This window comes from Cynoglossus semilaevis, chromosome 7 (genome assembly GCF_000523025.1).
Source record: "Cynoglossus semilaevis isolate Cse_v1.0 chromosome 7, Cse_v1.0, whole genome shotgun sequence".
NCBI classification, from domain to species: domain Eukaryota; kingdom Metazoa; phylum Chordata; class Actinopteri; order Pleuronectiformes; family Cynoglossidae; genus Cynoglossus; species Cynoglossus semilaevis.
Genome location: NC_024313.1, coordinates 12,057,438 through 12,063,249, shown reverse-complemented (window position 1 = coordinate 12,063,249; position 5,812 = coordinate 12,057,438). Strand labels below are relative to the sequence as shown.

Sequence of the window (5,812 nt, the reverse complement as noted above, 5' to 3'; positions counted from 1 at the left end):
CCTGCTGTTTGTTAATCCAACCTCCATCGTGACGCAGGGATTACCTCACCCTGCGTCGCACATGTTTGTGGTTAAACACCGCAAACACACACTCCACACAGGAGGTCGCAGAGAAAAGGCCGAGGGTCTTCACGACTGAATATACGTGAGAGGGATAAACAGAAGTGGAAACAGAAGTGGAAACAGAAGTGGAAACAGAAGTGGAAACAGAAGTGGAACTGTTTGGTTTGTACGTAGTCGTAGAAGAAGAACGATGTTCTACGTTTGTTCGTTTTTTTTCTCTCCGTATCCTGACAAAGAGCAGGAACTGGAGTGTTGTCAGTGAACGTGGCGGGTGCAGAGCAGGAGCGCCGCTCTGTTACACATTAGTGCTGCTAACAGAGAGTGCACTGACACGTCTGCAGGGCTTGTCAGTGACGAGAGCAGGATTCTCCAAACCTGGCTTTTGATCACACCTCACCATCTCCATCACCTCCAGTGAAGTCAAAATATTCAGGGCGAGTGTCAGAACCGTAACTGTCCCACGTGCTCTGCCTGTCTGAAGGCTGAAGACTTTGAAGCAGCGTTAGTGTTAGTTCTCCTGGATTTAATTTTGTCCTTTTTATGTGTTTTTTTTTCTAGCTGCTTTTGAGGCTTTTTTTTTTTTTTTTTGAGAGCCAGAGGCATGAAATGCAAAAATGTTGTTTGTGTGACTGTCGGCGGCTTCTTCAGTGTGGCCGTGATTAAAAGGAGCAGTTTGAGTTGTAAGGGTTTTGTTCCATGTTGTCTGATCCTCTTTACCTCTGGGGCTGCGTTGACAACAGTTAGAAAAATGACATTTACATTTTATGTGAACCTTTTTTTTTTTTTGGTTTCTGAAAGTTATGAAAATGTGAAATTACGTCTTAACAAACACAGGAGCTGGACCTGAACTGGTCTTCCTGCTCAGCACATGTTCCAGGGTTCTCCACCAGGGTAAAGAACAGCGCTGTACAGTAAATAATACAGAACTCCAGGCTGGGCTTTGGGCACAAACTCAGCCGTATTTTTGTCAATAAATCCATTCACCTCTCGTGCCTTTTGTACTGGCGTCAGGACAAGTAAACGTCGCGGTCGAGCTGCACGCAGATGTACGTTTATTAAACCCTGTGTGTGTGTGTGTGTGTGTGTGTGTGTGTTCCTTGGAAAGAGAAACATCAACAAAATCAAAATTAGTGACGCACACTTAATATCAATTAAAGTTAAGTGGTCAGCGTACAGCAGAAAAGCGCAGTGCTAATCAGGTCATGCAGTTTGCACCGGCCTCACATTTTTTCCCACCGGCCTCAAACACATCGTTACCAGCCTCTGCGACGTGATTGGTTTGTATTTTCTGTCTTTTTTTTTAGTGCTTACATTTTCTTTCTGCATCCACTTAGGTTTGCATTTACCTTTCTCCTTCACCCCCCCTCTCCCTCCTCTCCCCCCCACCTCCCACAGAGTAGCTTCTACCTCCAGTTGTTGCGTTCTCAGCGTAGCACGTCATCATAATCAGCCACGCTCTCCAGATGCTGGAGTCATCAGCTAAGACCTCAACCAGATGTTGCTCCATGGTACCATGATGCAACGTGATTAATTCTCCTCCAACACTGACACAAACGCTAGCTAACCGCTCGCTAACATTATATTTTTTGAGGGCAGGATCTGCGGTCGCCGACTCTCTGACTTCAGCTCCACATGAAGGAGAATTACGTCAAACACTGTCTGTCGACCCTCGACTAATACCTGTATTTCCTCACGAGTATGTTGAAAAAATACCGCTTTCACTTCTCTTCCACCACACCCCACTACTCAGGAGTACTTGTTTTCTCCATGTATGTCTGTGTCGTACTGCAGTGTCGTACTGCAGTGTCGTACGATGTTGGATATTTACTGCTGAAAATGAAAAAGCGCGTGGAATAAACGCAGGTCGTTAAGGTCAGGTTAAGGTTGAAAAAAAAAAACGTTTTAACTTTTTAATTATATTTTGACAGGCGCAGCTTTTAGATGTCACTGTAAGAGGAAAAACATTGTGGTTAAAATTATCTCCGTTTGTGAGATTTAAATTAATTAAGTGATTCTTTAAGGTCTAAAGAGGAACATAAATGAAACGGAAAATCATTACAAACATCTGACATAATAGAAAAAGAACAAAAGAACGTGTTTAATTAAATTAACTGTGTGAAGTGAAAAACAATACAACAATCTGGTCAGGTTAAGGTTGGGATTTTTTTTGTTTTTTTTTTTTCAGCCTACACAATGTGCCTTCAACAATGGACCGTAGGACAATGGTGATTATCGGTTATTGTTCGGCTAATCTACTGTGAGAGAAACCACATTTTCCTCTGCAGAATTGAGCCGAGCCGAGTTGGCACACACATACGTGTGCGCACGGATGTGCACGCACATCTGCATCTCTGTCCAAACCATGTATCCCAGTTATTGGTTTGGCACCTCCTCCCCCTCCTCGCTGCCTTTTCCATCCCAGCCACTAAAGCGTTATAATAATCCAACTTCCTGTTTCTGAATGTCATTAACAGCACACGGGCCGCGTCCAAACAGGACCGCGTCCAAACAGGACCACGGCCAAACATCCAGGCCAGCGGCGTCGTCTCTCCAACGCTTCAATCTAAATCCATCCAACATTAAATCACCGCGGACGTCACTCTTGATTTTCTCTCTTTTTTTTTTTTTTTGTGAAGCTTGTACAAGGATGGTGACATGAGAAAAGTGTCTTTGAGATGGCTGCCAAGATGTTGCACCAGCTAAAAATATTCCCAACAGTCGGAGCCCCAGATATGTCACAACAACACACAACAACATGGCAAAATAAAATATTTGGCACTTTTGCCAATCCTCATGATCTCTGCTGCAAAATGAGTCCAATAAACCGGGCCGCAAGTAATAATTTACCAACAACAGACTCCACATTATTGCATTGTAGACTGTTTTTTTTGTTGTTTTTTTAATTGGAAACCTGAGAGAAAAAAATCACATCAATGTTGGACATAAAAAACAGTTCAGTTTGTGACGTGTTGAGGCTCAGATTCTGTGGTTGGTTAAAGAAAGATGACGAGTGAGAGGAGATGACAACGGCCAATAAAAAACCAGGAACGAACGGCTTTAATATCATATTATGAAAGTGACTCCTAAATAAAACCTTCCAACCCGAGACAGAAATAAAGTGTGATTAATGAGAGACAGCGGAGGAAACTGATGCCAACAACATGTGACACCTGAAGTCTGCCAAGTTTCTAAACTGGCTCACGTCTCAGAAGAGTCAAAAATGTCCGACGAGGAAATGTCAATTTGAAGATGAAGCTGAAAACAACACCTCGATCATCACAGGCTCCGTCAGAACACGGTGGTTTGATAACCACAGGACGGCACGGATTTGGCCCTGAACGGTGCAAACAAACTGAGCTAACAACCGCTCACTGTGCTGCGTCTTTTAAAGTTCAGCCAATGCAGGACTTTCTTAAAATAACAATAAAGAGAACAAAGAAATAATAAAAAATTAAAAGAATCACTGGTAAAATGTTTAAATGTCTTCTTCAGCTCAAAATCTATTTCAAATCAATTACTGTTTATGTGAAGCAGAAGAAAAGCCATTTATAATTGTCCTTAATGTAAAAATTAAATTAAAAAAAATCTCCAAATTATTTTGGTTTTCCTTCCATTTGATTGGTGACCTTATTGTCGCAGCTGTGCAGAGAAATCTGTCAAAATGCTGCACTCAAACGCCACTGCTGCAAATTAAATTTCACTAACGATGGAACAGGTTGAAGACAGTTAAATTATAAACTTCACGTCTTAAAAGCTGACGTGTGACAGATTCTTGGCAGAACTCCCACACAACTCCGACGACGTCAGGTATCACAAAGTTGGACGCAACGTTCAATACTTCAGATTTTTTTTTTCTCTGTCTAGGTTTATGTTAATTGCTTAATTACCATTCTAACTTCCTGTACCAAATGTGCAGAGTGGAGAACCAGGCCAGCGGCGTCGTCTCTCCAACGCTTCAATCTAAATCCATCCAACATTAAATCACCGCGGACGTCACTCTTGATTTTCTCTCTCTTTTTTTTTTTTCCTGTGAAGCTTGTACAAGGATGGTGACATGAGAAAAGTGTCTTTGAGATGGCTGCCAAGATGTTGCACCAGCTAAAAATATTCCCAACAGTCGGAGCCCCAGATATGTCACAACAACACACAACAACATGGCAAAATAAAATATTTGGCACTTTTGCCAATCCTCATGATCTCTGCCGCAAAATGAGTCCAATAAACCGGGCCGCAAGTAATAATTTACCAACAACAGACTCCACATTATTGCATTGTAGACTGTTTTTTTTGTTGTTTTTTTAATTGGAAACCTGAGAGAAAAAAATCACATCAATGTTGGACATAAAAAACAGTTCAGTCTGTGATGTGTTGAGGCTCAGATTCTGTGGTTGGTTAAAGAAAGATGACGAGTGAGAGGAGATGACAACGGCCAATAAAAAACCAGGAACGAACGGCTTTAATATCATATTATGAAAGTGACTCCTAAATAAAACCTTCCAACCCGAGACAGAAATAAAGTGTGATTAATGAGAGACAGCGGAGGAAACTGATGCCAACAACATGTGACACCTGAAGTCTGCCAAGTTTCTAAACTGGCTCACGTCTCAGAAGAGTCAAAAATGTCCGACGAGGAAATGTCAATTTGAAGATGAAGCTGAAAACAACACCTCGATCATCACAGGCTCCGTCAGAACACGGTGACGACGGTGACGGTGGTTTGATAACCACAGGACGGCACGGATTTGGCCCTGAACGGTGCAAACAAACTGAGCTAACAACCGCTCACTGTGCTGCGTCTTTTAAAGTTCAGCCAATGCAGGACTTTCTTAAAATAACAATAAAGAGAACAAAGAAATTAAAAAAATAAAAAGAATCACTGGTAAAATGTTTAAATGTCTTCTTCAGCTCAAAATCTATTTCAAATCAATTACTGTTTATGTGAAGCAGAAGAAAAGCCATTTATAATTGTCCTTAATGTAAAAATTAAATTAAAAAAAATCTCCAAATTATTTTGGTTTTCCTTCCATTTGATTGGTGACCTTATTGTCGCAGCTGTGCAGAGAAATCTGTCAAAATGCTGCACTCAAACGCCACTGCTGCAAATTAAATTTCACTAACGATGGAACAGGTTGAAGACAGTTAAATTATAAACTTCACGTCTTAAAAGCTGACGTGTGACAGATTCTTGGCAGAACTCCCACACAACTCCGACGACGTCAGGTATCACAAAGTTGGACGCAACGTTCAATACTTCAGATTTTTTTTTTCTCTGTCTAGGTTTATGTTAATTGCTTAATTACCATTCTAACTTCCTGTACCAAATGTGCAGAGTGGAGAAGAGAAAGGCAGGGGGCGGTAGAGGGGCAGGTGGAGGATGGCACGCCAAATAGGTTTAGAGTGGCACTGGCACTCAACTTAATGGATCAAGAGAATCTGCTTCAGCAGCGATTCAACCGGTACATCACACAGAGCCACGCTGGCAACGGAGCCGCGCACCGCCGACCTGTGCCAACGTCAGCCCCGAGAGCGATTACACAGAAGAGTTTATCTCTATTACAAACGCTGCCAAACCATCGCTGCGCACTCCATCCCGCCTTCGGCAGAACGGCGTTCAGCGACTGGAGCGAAGTGATGTCGGCTGAACGGAAACAAACGTATGAACGCCGGCTGATCCTTTCAACTGTTCTGGAACTATTCTGTCACGAGATGGTTTCTCTTCTTCTGCCGATACCTGGGGAAAATTTATAAC

The 5,812-nt window shown here is 42.3% G+C and overlaps 1 protein-coding gene across 9 annotated transcripts in view; it reads right to left on the bottom strand.

The window, feature by feature from the left end:
- The window catches only part of ptprk (protein tyrosine phosphatase receptor type K), a 51,942-nt gene that overhangs the window by 43,567 nt on the left and 2,563 nt on the right, over positions 1-5,812 (bottom strand). The window lies entirely within an intron of this gene.